Source organism: Ranitomeya variabilis, chromosome 6 (assembly GCF_051348905.1).
Source record: "Ranitomeya variabilis isolate aRanVar5 chromosome 6, aRanVar5.hap1, whole genome shotgun sequence".
Classification (NCBI taxonomy): domain Eukaryota; kingdom Metazoa; phylum Chordata; class Amphibia; order Anura; family Dendrobatidae; genus Ranitomeya; species Ranitomeya variabilis.
In genome coordinates, this window is record NC_135237.1 from 398012780 (window position 1) to 398037095 (window position 24316).

Consider the following 24316-nt stretch of genomic DNA (forward strand, 5'->3'; position numbering starts at 1 on the left):
CACGTTTTTCTTGGAGGCTGCTTCTTCCTGCATTTGTTTGAGACAGTCATGATCCTCTGAGTGTGTAGAGGCATCTTCTCCGAGAGCATCAGTATCATCCACATCCCCCCTGGAAAGAGGAAGCAGCGTGGACAGTTTGAAGATGCTGCAGCGGACAAGAGTGACATTATCCGGAACCAAGAGCGAACATTGGAGTCTCATATGATGCTGCACCAACAGATGTTTAGGTTCCAACAATAGCAATTATGTCGTGTGGAGCCATTAAGAGAACTGGATGTCCTCAGATGATATCAGGATTTGGGATTCAAAGAGCTGGTGCAGACTGTATGGCCTGTTTGAGAGCGTAGAAAGCTTCCACAGATTCAGTACATAGTGGAAACGCTGACGTCTTGAGGTCATCGTACAATGGCTGCATCAGCTTTGAGGCATCTGGAAACCTTTGGCAACAATAATAATTGATAGGTCAGCCAACTCATCCGAGGCCCTTGTCTTAGGTTCTTGGCAGAACTCAACACCAGAGTCCCATGTCTCGTCATGCTCCTGTAGAAAGGCATCGGCTGTTTTTCTGGATCTAGAACTTGGTTCAACAGAGTAGCAGCTTGCTGGGGTGTAAACTTGACATAGATGGTGGGCTCCTCAGACATGAGCATTGGCACTGTTGGTGGTGGCACCTGAGGCGGGAGTAGAGATGGCACCGCGAGTACAGATGTAATCCCTTGTTTATGAGGAGCAGGAGGAGGTAACAGTCCTGGAATGAGGGGCTCTATTTGGGCAGCTCCAGTATCATGGTGTGGGGTCCAGGTGATGCAGGCAGTCTTAAAAGCTTTAACAGTCCTGTCCTCATTACTAATTAACCTGATTTCAGAAAGGCAGCAAATGCTTGGGGGGCTACACTTGTTTATTATAATTTCAATGATTTCCCTTGTACATGCATGAACAGGGAAACCGAAAATGCCAACACCAATGGTGGGAATTGTCAAGGTCTCAATGTGCTCACTAATATTTGCATACTCTAAAATGCGAGTTATTGCTGCACGAAGTTGTTGAGCACTAACGTCTGGATGAATAGGGTCATAAGTAGGGGTCACAGCATGTATGATCATTCTACATGGAAGATTGCCAGCTTTAGTCACCGCTATGTCCCCAACAGCTATCTGACCACGTGACTCAACAATGATATGACTGTCAGCTTGAATAGTCGCCCCTCCTGCTTCCACTATAGCTCTAGCTACACCTCCATTGTGCTCTAACCGAGAATTGGCAGCATTAACAATAGCGTCTGTCTCCATTGTTGTTATGTCACCCTTTCCCACCACTAACAAGGGTCCCTCAGGAAGTTCTTTTTCAAAAATAGGTTGCCAACATTCCCTCCCCTTTGTGCTTCCTGTGCTATTGGTATCCCCCTCCCAGATTGAGCCCCCCCTTGATACAGTTGCCACCGTCCCATACAGGTGTGCGCTTGGCTGCGAGACAGCCTGTGAGGTACTGGGCATAGGGTTATGTAGGCTGCGTGAGAGTGCTGTTGTGGAAGCATTGGGAGGAGAGGCCGCTGCTTGGAGCATCTCATGTGGGTGTGCGGCTAAATTGGCAGTGGAAGTGACAGTAGAAAGGGTAGGTGCTGGGGACGATCCAGGTGGGAGGACTGCTGGATTCACAACAGGAGTGATAGGGGAAAGGGTTGGTGCCCCATTGGAAACAACTGAGACAGGAAACATGGGTAAAGCCTGTTCACTTCCCGAAGGAATATAGTATTGGCCGTTAGTGGTCATTACTGGGTAACAAGGATTTGGTGATGTGGCGTGTAGCCTTAATCTGAGATGTTCACCACCAGGAGCAGCACATTCGCCATCCACAACATGGCCGCCGTCAGAATTATATTTACCACCAACAAGATGGCTGCCGTCAGAATTATATTTACCACCAACAAAATGGCTGCCGTCAGAATTATATTTACCACCAACAAAATGGCTGCCGTCAGAATTATATTTACCACCAACAAAATGGCTGCCGTCAGAATTATATTTACCACCAACAAGATGGCCGCCGTCAGAATTATATTTACCACCAATAAAATGGCCGCCGTCACATTTAGCACATGGCTCTGGGCCACCATTTTGGCTGCTATCACATTTAACACATTCGCCATTAACAAAATGGCCGCCATTACATTTAACACATTCGCCATTAACAAAATGGCCGCCATTACATTTACCACATGGCTCTGGGCCACCATTTTGGCTGCTATTACATTTAACACATTCGCCATTAACAAAATGGTTTTGTAATACACAACTCAAAACTCTATTCTTTCTATTCCTTTTCTCTTCTACCCAATTTCCATTTTTTTTTTTTTTTTTTTTTTTTTTTATACAGACTTTCAGAGACTCTTTCTCCTGCCCTAGCAATAGACAACAATCCATTATCTTCTAGGATACCTTTTCTTTCTTTCTTTCTTTTTTTTTTTTTTTTTCTAAGACAATCTTCCACTCCAGGGGCTGTAACCATCCCCCCTTCTGGCATTCCACACAATTTCCACTAGTGTGCATGAGTCTAACTTGCCATCTGAGTTTGGCTTAGTGCCCATACGGCAGAACTGCATTAATTTCTCCATCTTTCTATAGATATACAGTATATATATATCTATCTATCAAGATAACAAACACCAAACAAACAATTAGACGGGGGAGATGACTCAAACCTGAGATTCTAAAGGGAACTGAGTCTGCAGTACTCAGTTCCTATTGCTTCTTGTCACGTGGTCCCTGTCTGACTTCCGTGCTCCGTACTTTACAAACCAATTATTCCCTACTTTGTTAAATTGCTCCCTAACTTACCGGTCCCCGTGCAGAGTCAACTCACTCGATGTCACGGGGCAAAAAAAGAAAAACTATAAATTTAATTGGCCCAAACTGAGCCAATTCGCTCCAAGTTTCAATGAGCCGCTACACAATTTATTATGCCCGAACTGAGCCAATTCGCTCCAAGCTTTACCGGGCCTTCCTAGGCCGAGTCAATTCACTCCAGGTCCTAGTCTCTCTTGTACAGAACTGAAAATCTTATCACAGGCGACAACCGTATACCACAGACAAAAATTATTTTTCTACACTTGCTTGCTTTCCTTCTCTATAAAAAAAAACCTGCTTATCCCGTTCTCCACATGCTTTTCTTGCTCATCCTGTTCCAAACACAATGCTTCTCCTTCTGTAAAAACCTGTTTTATCACTTGCCTATAGCCCTCTGTAGAGAAAAAAAACTTGCATCTTTTTAACTTTTAAGTCATCTCCCCTCTTCACAACATGTAACAGGCAGTAGGCAACTAAAACGTGATGGTTCTTGCAATTAAATGACCAGCAGCGGAGAGACCCTTCTGCCGTCTTACAGATACCAAGAAAACCGGACACGGTCAGGCAATCTGCACAGGATACCCCGAAAGACACAGGTAAAGACTACAGATTATAAAAAATCAGCAGACTTACCGTGTTCTGTTAAAGAGGTGATCAGTCTCCAGATTCGGGGTACTCAGTGCATCCAGCCGTTCCACCCGCCGGTTTTACAGGGTTCAGGGCTCTCCTCTGCTGGCCCCAGGTTGGGCGGCCAAATATTAGGGTTGAACAATTAATATAAATGTTCAATTCTCTAGTTGCCTACTCCTGGCCTAATGGATATTGATCATGTGCACTAAAGAAATACACCAGACACAGTCAGCTGTAACTCTCCTTGATCAATGTGTGGCTCAGCTCCAAGAAAACGATTTATTAGTCAAACACAATGTTATATATCTCCTGTAAGGGGGCTCGGTTAGCTCTAAAATGGGAGTGATCGGATGTATTCCATTGGTTAGTGGGTTGGGCATGAGCAAGTCCATGGGCGGATCCATGAGGTCATCAAGGTGGGTTGGTCCGTGACGTCATCAGGATGGGCGTCGCTGTGGGTGGATCCATGAGGTCATCAGTGTGGGCGTCATCTTGGATACCAGACCATGCAGCATGCTAAAACAGGAAATGGCAGCCATCTTCAGTGTCTTCATTGTTCATCTTGGATACCAGACCGCATGGCTCTGGTATAGGAGATGGCAGCCATCTTAAGTGTCTTACTTTGTCTGAGGAAAACTTATGTAAGGTTAAACAATACATGTTATGGGTTATTTCTCTCAATTACCTTATGTGTTGAGGTTAATTAAGTATTTGATCTTATGGCTCTCCTCAACAGAGACTAGCGGAGCTGTATGATTACATGACCCACAACGCTTCTGGGATGCAGATGAGTAGAAGCGTATATTACAGTACTATACTATGGGGTGTTATTATTTCTTTGACTGTTTAACCTGCTCTGGTGGTCCCTTGTGGGGATGTCTTTGTTTTTGTGGGCTGTAGTCCTATTAAGGACACCACATTTTTGGCTGTCATTTGACTGTTTCAAAACTCTGGATAGACATGACTATATATAGTAATGTGGGATGAAGTGGCCCGCTTGTATATTTGTTGGATAAACGAGACACTGATATTTCCACCCAAACGAGACATTGATATTCTTATCCAATAGTCGTGATTTGTTACGCCCTATTAGGGACCTTTTTGTCTAATACTAAATAACAATTGTGTTTTTTTGCTGAGTTCATTTTTTTGCTTTTTTCTATTCTAATTTTTTGCATTTTTTTGATTTTTTATATTTGTTTCATTTTTTCTGGTAACTATTAGGTCTCAATCAGGGAATATAGGGTGTAATTAGGGCTATTAGGGCCAGTCGTCGAGGAGTGGGGGCGCCTACCGCAGTAACTTAGGGTGTCAACCTCCGCTGTCAGGTAGGGAGCAGCAATAGGATACCTGATAGGGTAAGATAGATTTTATTTTTTGAGTATTTTCTCTGAATATTATTGTCTCTCATACTGGAGCAAACTGTTTTTAGCTTTTATAATTATTAAAAGTTATATTTTAGGGATCCTTGTTGTTTTAAGTCTTTATCTTGGAAAGCATGTTTCTTAACATTTTTTCCAGTCAAATCCATTTTAAATGTGGTTTTGTATGTTCTGTCAGTCCATAAAAGTGGCTTAATACTCTGACAGCAAGGTTCCCAGCAGTGATGTCATGGGTTTACTGCAGCAGAGAGGAGGCAGAAAACCACAATGTCTGATTACTCTTAGTCCTGCACTGAAAAAAAAGCACTTCACCTTCTTTTTAAAGGGTGTAAATTTATTTTGGTAGTACGGGGGTTAATCGGCCATGTTGATAGTTGTGGGAGCTGGGCTCTCAGCTGAGCATAGTTAGCCACTCCTATCCCCTATATGATCTGGTTCCTGACTGAAACACATAGTTAGAGCCAGCTTTTGCTGTATGGCTGGGAGGATAGTTGTTTGTGATTATATGAGGAGTTTGGTGGGTTTATCTGAGATGATTTCTTGGTTTAGTAATTGTGATAATTCCCTTTCCTTCTCCTACTTTGGTATTACCCTATCCTCAACTCCCCAGTGCATTCCTCTGTTACATGTGAGTGAATATTTGTATGCCTGGTGTTTTCCATTTTCCCTGTTCATGTTACCTTATTGGTCTGGTTGGTCTACTATGGTGCACAACTACTCCCCTCTTCCCTGGGTGGGGGAAGGGTAAAGATGGAGGGTGGATTCAGGAGATAAGGCAAGGTACGTGGCTCCAGCATCTTCACCTTCACAAGTAAACTGTAGAAAAGGCCAAGCTAGGGCACCCCCCAGTATTAAGGAAAGGAAATACTGGGGGGCACCCCACAACAGAGTCATGACAAGCAATCTGGGATTCAGAGATGCTTCCAGGGGGTTTCCCCATGCTGTTTCCATGCCATTTCCGTGCTGTTTCCATCCTTTTCAGCAATTTTTAGACACCCTTCAGATCTCTTAAAATTTGCTTGACTCAAGCAATGAGTACCTGAGCATTTTAGTGCTTGCTCATCACTAGCTACAAAATGTAAAAACAACATAAACATTCAAAAACACACACCTGTCTATTTTTCACAAAATGTTGTAGTTTTCTCAAACTGCTGACAGTTAATTTGCTAGAAGGAGATGATTCAGGTGACAAAAGAGGAGACAGAAAAACTGTGCCAATCTTCCAACCTGTAGCAGGATGCAGTGGGAGTGCAAATTAATTGTTAATTTAATTTTTTATGAATTTCTCAAAAATATCAGATTCTGGTGAATTTGAACTTTTTTGTGATTTGAATTGCATTAATCCAGCATAATGGCAGCCAGGTTGCTCTTTTACTTTCTTCTTTTGGGAATAAATGGATAAAACATTTTATACTCACCTGTCCTATCATCCACACCTGTTCTTAAGCTGCCTCTGTTATGGAAATATTAGGGTTGGATAAATATATCCCTGTGTGTGCTGTGGCCGCTCCCAATTAGACTGAGTATTTTGAGCGCTCATCAAGAATGGACTGTACACAACTGTGACAGAACAACATTCCATCAAATACTGATACTTTATTGTACATACATAGTTTTATATTTTCACATAGAAAGGAGTGGTTAGGGGTTGTCAGGGGTGGTTAGTTAATTATCATATTGTCTAGCTCCTCTGTCATTGGTTATCTAAACATATATGGAATATTGTGATTAATGCTCATATGACTGCTGATCAAGCAACTAAACTCGAGTTCTCTGTCTAGGACAAAGTGGAGACACCTGACCAGCAGTCACCAAACATCTGACTCTCTTCTGCTTTTAGGGGTGGAAAACCCCATATGATCTGTCTGGGTTATATCAGGCTTATATCAGTTCAGTTCGTGTCATCCATTTTAAACCATTGATTATAATATATATATTAGCTGTGAGCATATAAGTATATATTTGATTATAGAGGAGTATACATGCAAGTGAGATCTACATGATATATATATTTCTATCACAAGCCCCCCTTAGATATCACTTGCCCTAATCCTAGCCTCCTGTCCCAAAGCGCTGCAACTCTTTTGTGCTGTTGGCGAACTGACACAAGCCTAACGCCTGTGCCCCACTCCATACAGACTTTTCGCAAATGGGCGGTCAGGAGATCTGTCCCTAACGGGGGTTCGTTGCAATCAGTCTCTTAGTCAATAGCATGTGTTGTGAGCGATGTGCAGTCTTTATCAGGTAGGTCATCTCTTCGGTCAGGCAGGGCATCCACGACATCATTCTGGCTTGGGTGTCATCTTCTGGTAGGGGAGCTTTCTTGCCATGCGATGAGTGGATCCAAGCGAGTCTTCCCTCCAGTTTCACAGAGTTTGGTGTCATCAGCAGCACTTGAACAGGACCATCAAATCTGGGATCGAGTGGTGTTCTCCTTACAAGCTTTTTCACCAACACCCAGTCTCCTGGCTTCTAGGAGTGCATACCGGACACTGAATCTGGATCTGGCAATGAAGAAAAAAACTCGAGAATGGATGTTAGCAAGTTTCTTGGTGATTTCAATTACATAAGCAGGCAAAGTATCATATTACACAGTCAGCTGCTGAGGGAAAGGATACCCCTAACCTGGAACTAGACACAAACAAAATTTCATATGGTAACAGCTTTCCTGGGCCCCTGGGAGTGTGCCTGAACACTGAGTAGTGTGATTGGGAGTGTGTAGGCCTAAGTCTGACCCTACTGCTGACTAGATCTCTCATGTGAGGTTTGCTGTGAATGTGGGTCCCTGGTCACTCTCTATCACTTCTGGGACCCCATAGCTGCATATCTCGTCTCTGAGAGTAGCTTCTTTGCAGTAGTCTTTGCTGACTGGTTCCTCACTGGGAAAGCTTCTGGCCATCCTGAGAACACGTCCGCGACCACAAGGGCATATTCGAATCCTCCACTTGGCGGCATCTGGATGTGGTCTATCTGGATCCTCTGGAAGGGGGTACAGTGGTCTGGCAAGACGATGTGTGGGAACTTTCTTCATTCTCCCAGGGTTGCATTTGCCACAGGTCAGACAGCTGTTTATGAACTTGGCTGTTAGGGTGGAGATTTCTGGAGTGAACCAGTAAGCACCAATCGGATCATTCATCTGTGTCTTTAATCTGTGTGTGGGCCCATGTGCCCACTGGACCACCATAGGGTACATGCTTCGGGGTAAACAGGGTTTGTAGTCCATTTAGTATACCCTTCCTTCTTCATGTGTTGCTCACTTCTGCATCCAGCATTCCTTCTTGTCCTTTGGGGCTTGCTCTTGCAACTTTTTTGAGCAGATCCCAGGATGTCATCTTGTCAGGTTTCCTGTCTTCAGCCGTCCTGTAGTAGCCGTCCGGCTCTACGACCTCTTCCACTTGTCCATATTGTCTTCCCTTGACTGTTTCTTTGGCTGTCATATCCGCCATGTTGTTGCCTCGTGCCCCTACTGTGTTCAGTTTTCCATGCGCCTTGACTTTTAGCATTGTCACCACTTTTGGAAGTTGAAGTGTGTTCAGCAGGTCCTTAATGGCTCCATTGATGCTTCACGGTTGTTCCGCTGGCTGTTATGAAGTCCCTTGCAGCCCAGATGGGTCCGAAGTCGTGTGCTATGCCATGCAAGTACCTTGAATCGGTAAACATTTTCTCAGTCTTGTCTTCTGCCATCTGGTAGGCCTTCATCAGCGCTATCAGTTCTGCTTCCTGGGCTGACAGACTGGGCGGCAGACTTCTGGACCACAGGATCTCTTGATTGCTGGTCGCTGCACCTCCCGTGTGGAATCTTCCTTCATCATCTGCAAATCTGGAGCCATCCACATAGAGGATCAACTCTGGGTTGGTCAGTGGCTCTTCTGCCACCTTGGGTAGTCCTGCTGTTTCCTGTTGCATGATGCTGAAGCAATCATAGTCATCCGTCCGGAGCAAATTCAGATCCCTGCAGAAGGTATCATGCAGATTTTGATCAGACTTTTTATCTGAGGATCCGTATCTGTATCCCCCCTTGGGAGTGGGAGTAGAGTGGGCGGATTGAGGACTGTGCATTTGGAGATGGTGACATTGTTGGGCAGGAGTAGAGAGCACTGGAGGCGAAGATGCCTTGCGGTGGAGAGATGTTTTAGCTGGGTTTGGTTGAGGATTGCTGAGATGTCATGCAGAGCCAGGATTTCCAATGGTTTTTTCCACTGATGTCAGTAGTCCTGTCCAGGAGGGCGTGTGCTGCAACTGCTGCCTTCATGCGGGAGGAAGAGGCTTCCCTTGCAACTGGATCCAGGCAAGCTGAAAAGTAGTCCGAAAGTCTCTGCTTTCCCCCCTGAAGCTGTGTCAGGACTCCAGTAGCAAGGCCTTCTTTTCTCATCAAGTAGAGATGGAATGGCTTCTTGTAGTCGGATAGGCCTAGTGCTGGCGCTGAGACTACAGAGCCTTTTAACTTCTTGAACGAACTGAAGGCCACATCTGTCTGGAGGAACGGGGTCACACTGACGTATTCACACTGAGGCTGCATTAGGACGGAAGCATCAGGGATCCAGGCTCTGCAATATGAAACTAGACCAAGGAAGGCCTGTAGCACCTTTGGAGTTGTCGGAGGGACCATCTTCTCTACTGTGGTCTTCCGGTCATCTGTCAGGTATTTCACCTGGTGAGCAATACAGTGTCTCTGGAACGTAACTTGCTTCAGACACCACTGGACTTTGTTCTTTGAGATCTTGCAGTGCTGCTCCGCCAGGTAGAGTAGGAGATACAAGGAATGGGCTTTAAACGTGTCAAAGTCAACTGCACAAAGGAGTAGATTGTCCATGTATTGTAGCAGGGTTACTTCTGCTTGTTCTGTGACTCAGTTGGTGAGAACTGTGGACATTGCTTTGGTGAACTGTGAAGGGCTGTTCTGGGCCCACTGTGGCATCACTGTCCATGTGTGGTGTCCCCCCTGGTGCATTAAGGCAAACAGGAACTGGTCTTCCGGATGAGGGGGAACACTGAAGAAAACATTAGCCAGGTTGTTCACTGTGAACACTTTTGCTGTGGCAGGCACATTTGAGAGCAGAGTGTGCGGATTCGGCATAATTGCAGTTTCAAACACTGTGGCGTCATTCACAGCTCTCAGGTTATATACCATTCTGAACTTGGCTGGCTCTCCTTTTACAGTCTTTTTCTTGGCGGGGAAAAGCGGGGTATTGCAAGGCGATGTGCGAGGAACAATGATTCCTATTTCCAGGTAGACCTTCAGTTGGTCAGAGGCAGCTTGACTCTAGGCCTGGCCTGGGCCTTACGAGGGCACGGGGTACATGGCTTGAGTGACACCCGTACTGGGGCAACTTGAGGTTTTCTCACGTGCTGGGGTCCCTTAGACCATAGACTTTCTGGTACTACATCCAGTACCTCCTTGGGTAGGCCTCGATTGTTTAATGTTCTTGTAGGGCCGCCAGCATGACTCTTCTCGGGTCAGGGATGAAGAAAGTGTCACTGTCCCATCTTCCTGGAACACTGTGGTTGCCTTCAGCTTCTGCAGTAGGTTCGCTCCCAGCAGGTTGAGTGGCAGGTCCTTTACACCACAAACTGGGACAGGATAGAGTGTCCTGGCTGAGTGCACACGCTCAGTGGCTTTGTAAGCTGAGAATGTCTGACTTGACCATCAATGCCCATGCGAGACACAGAGGATTCTGATAGGCAGGTGGGATCAGCGAGTTCCACAGGTGTCATCACACTTCTGGCTGCACCACTTTGGATCTGACAACGCCATCCACTTTTAAAGGTAATTTGAGGTATTGGTCCTGCAGATGAAGTTTTACATGTCAGGAGCGTAGTGTCTTGCGGACCTGGCTTGCTTGCCTCTGTCCTATGAATGGGGTACTTCACTGCTTTCTGCACTTCCTCCTTGACCTGTTTCTCTGGACCAACTCTTGGGTTGCATGGGTCCAGTCTCTTTGGGGGCGTGAGTGCTTTGCACTGGTTCTGGAAATGGCCAAACTTGCCACAGATGTAACCCTTGACACTTCTTCTGTCTTTGTAGGGTGGTTGGGCTTCCAGGTCAGTGGTCACCATGAGAGGGGCTGTCTTCTGCACCCCTGGTTGTGACTCAATCCCTTGATGGGTACTGCAGCGGCAGCGGGGTCCGGCCTGCTGATTGAAGCTGCGGTGGTAAGACGGGGCCTGCAGGTGCATTCGTGACGAGGCCCGGGGTGCCATGAGACCGGCGGCTGCATCCAACCCAAGGTCTTGGGGCGTTACAGGGGCTGCGGCTGCATCTGCCGTCACTTCTTACCCCTGGTCTGACATAGCTTCTCCCCTTTGCTAACCTTATTGAGGTCGGTGTCTCCTCTCTGGAGTCTGCAGCGGTTCTTCCGGTGTGTCGATCGGCACTTTGTAGCGTCTTCACCTCTGGCTCCCCTTCTGGTGTTCTCAGCAGCACGGCACCAGCTCCTTCTTCACGCTCTTTGTGGTGCTATAATAGCGGCAGTTTTGGTGACAATTGGCATTGAACAGTCTCCTAGGCGCACATAAAACATTTTTTTCTGGGTCAGTCCACTGCTATTGACCTGTTCCTAGGCCTAGCCACTATCAGTGGTTTCCTGATTGGCTGTCTCAGTCCATGCACAAAGGCCTGTGTATCTGGTCATCAATGGTGAAGCCCAAGTCTTGGAATACTTGCATTACTCTGCACTGAAACTTCTTTACAGACTCTGTCTTATCTTGGCTCATGTCATGGCTTCTCCTGCCAATCTGCCTTTGGCCCACTCTCTGAGTTGTTCAATTAGCTGTGGCCCTGACTCCCAAGCGTGTATGTCTGATTCTGCTGGAAGTTTGAATTGTTCCTTCATGATTGGCCAGAGTGCATCACCTGCTTCTATTTTCATTCATGGCCCAGAGATCATTGCAGCTGCCTGCATATGTTTGCTGCTTCTGCTACATTCTTCGGTAAAATGGCATGGGATGCATCCCTGGGTCTGGACTATTGTCACCTGACTTGAAGTGCAGTGCACATAGTGTAATGGTGGTGCCTCTATCTGCCCCTGCATTCTTGGTGCCTGTGGGTTTCTTTTCTAGTACTAGACAGCATGTATGATGTTCCCTCTTCATCTTCATCAGAGGAATAGTTGTGATAGCTTGTACTGGGGTCGTACACTGACTGATTTTGGACTTAGAAGTTGCTTTTTTATGTGAGGATGTCTCCCCCCTTGCTGAAGCTATGATGGATTAGGATTATAGCGCTCATCAAGAATGGACTGTACACAACTGTGACAGAACAACATTCCATCAAATACTGATACTTTATTGTACATACATAGTTTTATATTTTCACATAGAAAGGAGTGGTTAGGGGTTGTCAGGGGTGGTTAGTTAATTATCATATTGTCTAGCTCCTCTGTCATTGGTTATCTAAACATATATGGAATATTGTGATTAATGCTCATATGACTGCTGATCAAGCAACTAAACTCGAGTTCTCTGTCTAGGACAAAGTGGAGACACCTGACCAGCAGTCACCAAACATCTGACTCTCTTCTGCTTTTAGGGGTGGAAAACCCCATATGATCTGTCTGGGTTATATCAGGCTTATATCAGTTCAGTTCGTGTCATCCATTTTAAACCATTGATTATAATATATATATTAGCTGTGAGCATATAAGTATATATTTGATTATAGAGGAGTATACATGCAAGTGAGATCTACATGATATATATATTTCTATCACACCTCCACCTCCATTGCAGCTCCTCAGTCCCTCATGTTGGTCATGGGCTCTTCTAGCATTCCTTTATAGCCCTGAAGTCAGTGATTGGCCTCATGCACTCAATGATGTGTATCACACTCCATATTACCGCATAAAGCCAAGCGTAGATCTCGATGATGGAAGAGTAAGGCAGAAGACCTGGAGAATGGAGTGGAAAACAAAGGAGCTTTGTAAGGGGTGTATGGACAGGTTATTCTCCAGATGATGTAGTGTATCAAATTAACAAGAATTGTTCTTGTTCTGGCCATTCCATAGCACTGTTATGTCACAAGTAGAGATGGTCAAACCCAAACAGTAAAGTTTGGCATCCGTACCGAACACATACTGTTCGGGCACTGACACTCAACAGGGACACCAGGAAGTCCATGTTACTGTTTGAGTTCAGCCCCCCCAAACACCGGTTATTTATTGCCCTGTGGCCGTAAAATTATTACTGCCAGTCAGACATCCGCAGTTCCACGCTGTCAAATTACAGCGTGAACGGAGGTATAAAGCTAACCTGCTCTCACGGGCATCGGCTGATGGGACTGCTGCTCCCATCAGCCAATACCTGCCATCTCTAAAAAAAAGTGTGAGCAGGCGGTGGCTGATGGGAGCAATCATCAGCTGGTGCCTGCACTCTAAATAAATAATTTAAAAAAAGCCTGGCAGAGTTCCCTGTATTTTTGATAATCAGCAAGGCAAAACTGACAGCTGGGGGCTGCAAGCCTCAGCTGTCAATTTCAGCAAGGTTGGTTACCAAGAATAGAGGGGTCCCCACACATTTTTTTTAAATATTTAAAGGTGACATCAGCCCCACAGATATGAACTCCACTTGCCACTGCTGCAGGGCAAGTGGGAAGAGCCAGGCAAAACGCCCGAATTGGCTCATGTAATAGATGTGCCTTTTCTAAGCAGCTGCAGGATGCTATTTTTAGGCTGGGGAGTCAATATCCATGGCTCATTACCAGTCTGAGAATACCAGCCCCCAGGTGTTTGCTTTAGCAAGGCTGCTCATCAAAAATGGGGAGACCCCAAACCATTTTTTATAATTACTTGCTTAAATAATTAAAAAACGCATGGGGACCCCTCTATTCTTCATAACCAACTTTGCTGAAGCTGCCTGCCCCCGGATGTCAGTTTTGCCTGGCTGATTATCAAAAATGCAATGGAACCCATTCAGGATTTTTTAAATTATTTATTTGGCGTGCAGGCGCGGGCTGATGAATATTCCCTGCTCTCACTATTATTAGCGGCAGCAGGTGTTGAGAGCAGTAGTCCCATCAGCTGTCATTTGAAAGCGTGGGATCTGTGGCTGTCTGACCAGTGGTAATGAGTTTTCTGCTGATCAGAAGTAGTGTTTGCCACCCTCCATTCAAGTGAATGAGGTCCAGGTTCATGTCCGGGTACTGTTCTGGTACCCAAGCCCATACTTTTTTAAAACTTTTTGGCCAAGCCCGCTAGACCCGAACATCCAGGGGTTTGTCCATCTTTAATTATAAGGTCTTTCATTTATTTAAGAGACAAGCATTAGAGATTAGTTAATCAATTCTAAAGTAATCAAAATCATTTAAATTTCACAAAATTTGAGGATTTAAGTATCGCGCAAACTCCTGAAAATGGCTCTTGATTACCATTTTGCAAGGTTTTAAGTTGACTGAACATAGTTGAAAAATGTAAAAAATTGTATCTTCGCATCCCAGCTCCGCTCAACTCCAGTCAATCTTCAGGTATCCACCCTTGTCAGATCAGCCGCATCATAGAATATTCAGGCTCTTAGTGCCGACTAGGCCTTAAAATACCATCAAAGTGCCCCTTGACTTGCATTGTCCTAGCAAGATGATGTCACATGTCTGAGCCTCACACAGCATCATGACATCAAAGTGGCACATATCGTGATGTTTTAAGACCTAGTCAAGTGCTTAGTGGCCAAAGATGCCTGGATGTATCAGACCATCCTGAAAAAGATGTCCAGACTGGAGCAGAAAGGGGCTGCACAGCTTGATAAATGAAAGCCAGGCAAAGTAAGTGTAATTTTATTCTACCTCTGTCTGTTAAACAATCGTGCCTATAGAGGCCCCAGGGCAGAATGAGGCACTTTAAATTTGCAGATTTTTTTTATGTAAACCTAATTTCCTAGCCAAATTCAAGTGCACCTGTTGAATCTAATTTCAGCAGCTTCACTCACCACTATCCACCATGTAACACGACATTTCTCTTGCAATGGACAGTGAAGTGTGGATATCAGCGAAGATCACTAATTGCCGACTGATTTTAAAGAAAGTTTTAATTTTGAAAAATGTTGAGCTAGATTAAATGTTTGTCCTGAAATTTCAAAACTGTTCTGCATACATCATACTAATTTATTAATATTAATATAAATTCTAATTTTTTAGAAGCGGAAATGAAGATGAATTGCTAATTTAACGTTAATTCTCAGAAAATGTTCATTTTCACACTACTATGCCGCTCATCAAAAACAGTACAATACATCCTGTGGAGACATAAACTCGGATATCACTGCTCTAATAAGCGCCAATCATCTCCAAAGCATTTAACAGCTCAGTTTTTCTACTTGTGTCCACAATTTGCATAAATTGAGACAAATGAGACAAACATCCTTCATTATTTAACAAGAATAGGAGCCAATCTGTGCAAAAGTTGTATTTTAAATAATCAGATAAAAAATATATTATCTGCATATGTAAGCATAGCTTTCATAAGCCTCATTCAGACATTCGTAAATCACATATATGTGATTGTTACAGAGGGTATTCAGACCCCTTTCATTTTTTCACTCTTTGTTTCATTGCAGCCATTTGGTAAATTCAAAAAAGTTCATTTTTTTTCTCATTAATGTGCACCCCATCTTGACTGAAAAAAAAAACAAAAATCTAGTAATTTTTGCAAATTTATTAAAAAAGAAAAACTAAAATATCAATTGTTCATAAGTAGTCAGACCATTTGCTCAGTATTGAGTAGAAGCACCTTTTTAAGATAGTACAGCCATGAGTCTTCTTGGTAATGATTAGTGTTGAGCGATACTTTCCCATATCGGAAAGTATCGGTATCGGAAAGTATCGGCCGATACCGTCAAAATATCGGATCTAATCCGATACCGATACCCGATCCCAATGCAAGTCAATGGGACGAAAATATCGGAATTAAAATAAACCCTTTATAAACTTGTAGGTTCATTCTACATGAAGGAAAACAACTAAGAATAATGTAGGATGTATTGGGGGACGTGGCGGAGACATTAAAGGCACAGAGGTTTAGCCCAATCTAATAGAATAGCAGGATTTTGTTTTGTTTTTTATGACGTTCGGCGTTAGAAAGATTTTGACTATGTTAATTTTTTTTTTATTTTGTCAGATATTGATGTTTCACTACTTCCACGCCCTTCGCCTTCTTTTTTACTTCTCCCACACTTTCTTCTTCATTATCCTCATCATCAGCTTCTTTGACATCAACTTCTTCACCTTATTCATCTTCTTCTTCATCTTCTACCTATTATTTTTTTGGTTACATTGTTCATATTCTTTTTATTTTACTATTATCTTCATCATATTCTACTTCTTCATCATATTCTTATTTGTGACAGGCATTCCCGTAGTTGTTATCTATAAAAGTTTGAAGATTACACCTTCCGTTCTGCCTGTCACAAAACAGTTACATTTGTCCGCGTTCAGTTTGGCCTGCAGCATCAGGCTTTATCCAGGGGCACCACGAGGAGGAACGGACTCACCCCCATACACTGCTTAGTCTTCTTCTGCTTATAATTTAGATAATATTTTTTGCTCTGATATTTAGTGTTATGCTTAATGTTCTTCTGCTCTTTGTTCTGCAGCCTCTTGTTCTTCTGCTTCTCGGTCTTCCAGGTCGTCGTCGTCTCCAGGGTCGTCGTCTCCGGGGTCGTCGTCATCGGGGTGGTCTTCAGGGTCGTCGTCTCCGGGGTCGTCGTCATCGGGGTGGTCTTCAGGGTCATTGTCTCCAGGGTCGTCGTCATCACGGTGGTTGTCGTCTCTGGTGTCGTCGTCATCTTAGGGGTGGTCTTCCGGGTCATCGTGTTTAGTCTCTTGAACTTGGAAATGTAGCAGAAGGTACAAGAAGGCTGAGAAAATGCCGAGAACCAGCTGATGGAACTGGAACTCGGATGGCTACCCGAAGGTCCAAGAGCCAATGGAACTACCGAGGACCAGCTGACGTTACTGGAACCCGGTTACTAAGCAGGAGGTACCCGTGCCTGAAAGCACTACCAAGGACCACCTGACGTTGGTGGAACTCGGATACCCAGAGGGAGGCACCTAAGCCAAAGGCTCTGCCCGGAACCAGCTGACGGTACTGGAACCAGGATGGGGAGCAGAAGGTACAAGAGCAAAAGACAGTGCCGAGAACCAGCTGACGGTGCTGGAACCCGGATGGGTAGCCGAAGGTCCAAGAGCCAATGGAACTACCGAGGACCAGCTGACGTTACTGGAACCCGGTTACTAAGCAGGAGGTACCCGTGCCTGAAAGCACTACCAAGGACCACCTGACGTTGGTGGAACTCGGATACCCAGAGGGAGGCACCTAAGCCAAAGGCTCTGCCCGGAACCAGCTGACGGTACTGGAACCAGGATGGGGAGCAGAAGGTACAAGAGCAAGTGTCTGCGTGGCTTTTGCAGGACACGATGCCGGCTGCACAGCAGGGGAACAGCTGGCGGTGCTGAACCCCACTGACACATTGGCTGGTGTTTTTCTCTGTGCAGCTAGCAGTACCGGGCCCCAACTGGCGGTGTTAGAGCCCGAGGTCAGCAGGAGGAGGAGATGGAGCAGAGTGTAGGCCGAAGCCTGCACTGGCGGCAGCTTTGGGTCTGTTGTGCCTGCGTGGCAGTTGCAGGACACGTTGCCGGCTGCACAGCAGGGGAACAGCTGGCGGTGCTGAACCCCACTGACACATTGGCTGGTGTTTTTCTCTGTGCAGCTAGCAGTACCGGGCCCCAACTGGCGGTGTTGGAGCCCGGGCTCTGCAGGGGGAGCAGAGTGTAGGCCGAAGCCTAATTGAACCAATTTCAAAGGTAACCTTTAACCCCCCCTCAGGGGTTACAAAGTAGAAGAGCCACAGCTTATGCAGCAGTAGTGCTGCACAAGTCAAAGGTTGCTCTTTTAATTTGGCTCCTTGCACACGCTGAATGAAACACGTATAACATTTAGCCCTTTATACAGTCAAACTGTGTTGGAGGCGCGAGTTCCCTTTGTAATGAGACGCAGCACAGATGTCAAGAATCCCACCTTGGTGCTGGGTGCAGCCTCCTGAGCGTTGTTATTTGCTGTACAGGAGTCTGCGCTGTCGTGTTATCCCCTGGCCTAGCGCTGTTAGCGCTGCCCATCTTCTGACCTCATTTAATGTCGGCCGCTGTGGTTCGCGATGACCATGAATCCCAGCCCCGTGGTGTCTTAACATTGTTAAAACACTGCGGGGCTGTGATTCATGGCCTGGCGCAGCACATATGTTCGCCTCTCGCACTCGGGTCCTTACACCCGCTGCAGACTGTGCGGCGTCAGCTGATCCCTTATCGCATGCCACGGCCATGAAGCCGCACAGTCTGAAGAAGGCGGAAGGAGATGAGGGACAGGCGAACTGATGCACTGCTCATGCCCATCAATCACACCCTCGCAGTCCCAATAAATAAGACACCGAGGGGCGTTGTGTGGGTCAGGGCGGCCGCAGAGGCGCAGGCAGCCAAACAATGATGCCAGAAGACGGGCAGCGCTACCAAGGGGGTTGCAGCGTGTCATTACAAAGGAAAGTCACACCACCGGGACGGTTAAATGGTCACACAGAGGACACATTTCAGACGTGTTTTCAGTTCCACATGTGCGAGGAGAATACGTTTATGAGCCACCTTGCACACATGCAGCATTACCGCTGTACAAGGTGGCTGTAAAACGTACAAACGCCTGGGGGAGGGGGGACAGGTTCCCTTCAATTTCAGTTCTTGTGTCTGCGTGGCTTTTGCAGGACACAATGCCGGCTGCACAGCAGGGGCACAGCTGGCGGTGCTGAACCCCACTGACACATTGGCTGGTGTTTTTCTCTGTGCAGCTAGCAGTACCGGGCCCCAACTGGCGGTGTTAGAGCCCGGGGTCAGCAGGAGGAGGAGATGGAGCAGAGTGTAGGCCGAAGCCTGCACTGGCGGCAGCTTTGGGTCTGTTGTGCCTGCGTGGCAGTTGCAGGACACGTTGCCGGCTGCACAGCAGGGGAACAGCTGGCGGTGCTGAACCCCACTGACACATTGGCTGGTGTTTTTCTCTGTGCAGCTAGCAGTACCGGGCCCCAACTGGCGGTGTTGGAGCCCGGGCTCTGCAGGGGGAGCAGAGTGTAGGCCGAAGCCTAATTGAACCAATTTCAAAGGTAACCTTTAACCCCCCCTCAGGGGTTACAAAGTAGAAGAGCCACAGCTTATGCAGCAGTAGTGCTGCAGAAGTCAAAGGTTGCTCTTTTAATTTGGCTCCTTGCACACGCTGAATGAAACACGTATAACATTTAGCCCTTTATACAGTCAAACTGTGTTGGAGGCGCGAGTTCCCTTTGTAATGAGACGCAGCACAGATGTCAAGAATCCCACCTTGGTGCTGGGTGCAGCCTCCTGAGCGTTGTTATTTGCTGTACAGGAGTCTGCGCTGTCGTGTTATCCCCTGGCCTAGCGCTGTTAGCGCTGCCCATCTTCTGACCTCATTTAATGTCGGCCGCTGTGGTTCGCGATGACCATGAATCCCAGCCCCGCGGTGTCTTAACATTGTTAAAACACTGCGGGTCTGGGATTCATGGCCTGGCGCAGTACATATGTTCGCCTCTCGCTTGGGTTCTTACACCCGCTTCAGACTATGCGGCGTCAGCTGATCCCTTATCACATGCCACGGCCATGAAGACGCACAGTCCGAAGAAGGCGGAAGGAGATGAGGGACAGGCGAAGAAATGCACCGTTCATGCCCATCAATCACACCCTCGCTATCCCAATAAATAAGACACCGAGGGGCGTTGTGTGGGGCAAGGCGGCCGCAGAGGCGCAGGCAGCCAAACAATGATGCCAGAAGACGGGCAGCGCTACCAAGGAGCTTGTTGCGTGTCAATACAAAGGAAAATCACACCTGAGGGACGTTTTAATGGTTGCAGAGGACTCATTTTTAGACGTGTTCACTTCAACATGGGCAAGGAGAATAAGTTTCTGAGCCACCTTGCACACATGCAGCATTACTGCTGTACAAGGTGGCTGTAAAACATAGAAACACCTGGGGGAGGGGGGACAGGTTCCCTTCAATTTCAGTTCTTGTGTCTGCGTGGCGGTCGCAGGACACATTGCCGGCTACACAGCAGGGGAACAGCTGGCGGTGCTGAACCCCACTGACACATTGGCTGGTGTTTTTCTCTGTGCAGCTAGCACATCTGGGCCCAAACTGGCGGTGTTAGAGCCCAGGGTCAGCAGGAGGAGCAGGGGGAGCGGAGTGTAGGCCGAAGCCTGCACTCGAGCAAGTTGAAAGGAAACCTTTAACCCCCCCCCCAGGCGTTTGTAGCTGAAAGAGCCATTGTGTACAGCACTAATGCTGGAAAAGGTAAACTTAGCTCTTTTAATTATGGTCCTTGCACATGCGGGACCTAACACTTATGAAATGTGTCCCCTCACAGCGTTAAACCGTCCGGTAGGTGGAACTTTCCTTTGTCGTGTGACGCAGCACAGCCATCATTTTTACCCCCTTGGCGCCGTGCGCCGCCTCCTCAGCGTTGTTTGAATCTGTCCCGGAGCCTGCGCTGTTAGGTTAGCCCTTGGCCATGCACACATGTTGCGCTGCCCGTCTTCTGACATCATTTGGTGTCAGGCTGGCTGCGCCTGTGCGGGTGCGCTGGCCGAGATCCCGCCTCGCAGTGTCGTCTAATGTAATCCCACCGCGGGCCTGTGATCCGTGCCCATGCGCAGTGCATATCCTCGCCTCTCACTCCCCTCCCTACGGCTTTTTCAGACTGTGCGGTGTCACGGCCGTGGCATGCTATTAGGGATCAGCTGACACCGCACAGTCTGAAGAAGCCATAGGGAGGGGAGTGAGAGGCGAGGATATGCACTGCGCATGGGCACGGATCACAGGCCCGCGGTGGGATTACATTAGACGACACTGCGAGTGCGGGATCTCGGCCAGCGCACCCGCACAGGCGCAGCCAGCCTGACACCAAATGATGTCAGAAGACGGGCAGCGCAACATGTGTGCATGGCCAAGGGCTAACCTAACAGCGCAGGCTCCGGGACAGATTCAAACAACGCTGAGGAGGCGGCGCACGGTGCCAAGGGGGTAAAAATGATGGCTGTGCTGCGTCAAACGACAAAGGAAAGTTCCACCTATCGGACGGTTTAACGGTGTGTGGGGACACATTTCATAAGTGATAGGTTCAGCATGTGCAAGGAGCACCACGAAAAGAGGCACTTTTTCCCTTTGCATCATTACTGCTGCACAAGGTGGCTCCTTCAGTAACAAACGCCTGGGGGGGGGGGACAGGTTCCCTTAAATTTAACTTGTTGTGCCTGCGTGGCGGTCGCAGTACACGTTGCCGTATACACAGCAGGGGAACAGCTGGTGGTGCTGAACCCCACTAACACATTGGCGAGGTGTTTGGCTCTGTGCGTACAGCACTTCTGGACGGCAACTGGCGGTGTTGGAGCCCAGGGACAGGTGGAGGAGGAGGAGGTGGAGGAGGTAGGAGGGATTGCCACACACACAGCTGGGGAACAGCTGACGTTACTGAACCCCAATAACAGAGGAGGGACTGTTGACTGTGCGTACAGCACTTCTGGATGGCAACTGGCGGTGTTGGAGCCCAGGGACAGGTGGAGGAGGAGGAGGTGGAGGAGGTAGGAGGGATTGCCACACACACAGCTGGGGAACAGCTGACGTTACTGAACCCCAATAACAGAGGAGGGACTGTTGACTGTGCGTACAGCACTTCTGGATGGCAACTGGCGGTGTTGGAGCCCAGGGACAGGTGGAGGAGGAGGAGGTGGAGGAGGTAGGAGGAGGTAGGAGGGATTGCCACACACACAGCTGGGGAACAGCTGACGTTACTGAACCCCAATAACAGAGGAGCGACTGTTGGGACTGTGCGTACAGCACTTCTGGACGGCAACTGGCGGTGTTGGAGCCCAGGGACAGGTGGAGGAGGAGGAGGTGGAGGAGGTAGGAGGAGGTAGGAGGGATTGCCACACACACAGCTGGGGAACAGCTGACGTTACTGAACCCCAATAACAGAGGAGCGACTGTTGGGACTGTGCGTACAGCACTTCTGGACGGCAACTGGCGGTGTTGGAGCCCAGGGACAGGTGGAGGATGTCACGATATGGTATGAAATATCATATAAGTTTAGTTTCTCTTGTCAGCCCAGGATGTGGGCTAAGAAACCCCCCTTCTCTCTGGTTCTCTTTCCTTCCCTGTGTTTCTAACTGTGTAGAAGAGCTTGCCTTGTGGGGGAGTTTTATTGACGAAAGGTATTTACGACCAGTATTTCTTGTGGGGGGAAAGTGCCCAGCTTTAACTAGATTAGAACCTTCCAGAAAATGAAAGTCTTTTGTTCTGTTTTTGGAAGATATTATGCAAACCGGTTAAGTACGAACACCAAAATATATCGTCATAATCACACTCGGAGGATCTACGCATCACTCTAATCACAGGCTTGTAGCTCCATCTGGTACAGAGGTAGGGATTTCTCTGTCAGTGTGCGTGACAAATAGGACATATTTGATCTCATCGGAATGCCCACGATACTATGAGATGAACGATGGGTAGGGTGCGATTATTTTATGTTCTGTAGCAAAGTTACGGGCATCAGATATATTTAATGCCCAGTGAGCAATACTGAAGAAGTAGGAGGGGTTGGAAAAACCAGCCCTTTCTGTGAGGTCACAGGCTGTAGGTTATAAAGTTGCTGGCAGGTTTCCAGGGGGAGAGTTGTGAGTTTTTACCTGAAGCGACCAGACTGCGAGTGCCAATGCACTGGGATAGATGGAAAGCTCCTAGCCTGTTGCCTGCAATGCAATGATCTGAGAATATGTGAGTGTTACCTTTTCTTCATTTAATCCTTTTATTTTTATAATTACCTTGTACATATTTGCAATTGTCTCATTTGTAACATCGTTGTAAAATATTTTATAAACACTGCCTAAAAATCATTTATGGGGTATCATATGTAATACTAGTTCGTCCTTCCTGCTCTAAATACGTACCCTGTCTCTGAAGGGAATTACGCTACTATTTTGGGGGTTGGCTCCGGACCTGTTTGATCGGAGCTGGTGGCAGCTTACCGTGTGCCGGCTTTTTGGGGGGGTCACTGTAGCGACTGCGGCTTGATAATTATTGTTCCTGCCTGAGTGGGAGTAGTTATCACATCGCTGCAGTGCGCCCAATAGCCAGTACATAGCAGGCAGCCTTTCTGGCGACTAATTACCCCAGGTGCAGTACCTAATCTGACCTGAGAGTAAGGGGGGGCGCCAGAGAGCTGCAAGTGTTAAGTGGAACTGTAAGCGGGATAGACACAAATCCCTGCAGTTCATGGTATACTGAAGAGCAGTGGGATACCTAAAATAAGCCCCTGCTGTAAACTAAGAGGTCAATAACCTTGTGTGTGTTCTTTTCATCACATTGTGGCAGTGGAGGAATAACTAGGATAAGCCCCCCTGCACATGTGATAGCCGTCTGCTGGTCTAAAGTCACCCCAATCTGTGACATATTGTGGGCAGCGGCTACGGGATCTTGACAATTGGTGACAGTCACGGTGTGAATCGTGACATATTGGTGGCAAGGCGGTGGGATATTAGAGCATTAGTGATTTGGTTTGAGCAATCATTCCTCTCACTAAAAACTTGCAGAAAATTCTTGCGAGAACTCTGCGCAAATAAGTTTGGAGAACGAAATCAGTGTTTATTAGTTGTGAGACAATTGTGTACTGGTAATTATCCCTTCCCTTTCTCTTCGTTTTTCTATTCTATCTTTTATTTGGCAACCATGGCTGCGAAAGTAGAAGCCTGGTACGCCCAGCAGAAGAAAGACACTCTTGCTGGGATATGCATGTACCATGGCCTGAAACCCCAGGACAAGTCCAAGGCTCAAATGGTCGCTGAACTGGTGCAATTTGAAGCAGACCAAGCCAGGCCACAGAGCCCAGAGGCCGCAGAAGCAGGCACAAGCGAGCATGGTGCTGCCGCAGAGGTCCAACCACTGAATACGGGCCCTACTGGCAACCAAGGGGGCGCAGACCTCCTCCTGCAGCTGGCTCTGCAACAATGCCCCGCAGATGACCTAGAGAGACGTCTGCAGCTGATCCAGCAATACCAAGAGCGAGCCGAGCGAGAGGCCCAAGCGCAGCGGGAGTACCAGCTGCAGATGGCCCAACTGCAAATGCAGGGGTCGTCCCAGTCCAGTCGTGAGCCCAGCAGCGCTCAGACACCAAAACCCCGACCCGACCACTTTCCTGTTATGGAAAAGGATGGGGACTTGGACACTTTTCTGCGGGCCTTTGAGAAAGCCTGCAGGCAGTACCAGCTGCCTACACAAGAATGGGCACGATACCTGACACCAGGGCTGAGAGGAAAAGCTCTGGAGGCGTTTGCTGCCCTCCCTCAAGAACAAGATGGTGACTATGAGGCCATCAAGCAGGCTCTCATAGCCAAGTACCAGCTTACGCCCGAGGTGTACCGCAAAAAGTTTCGGACCC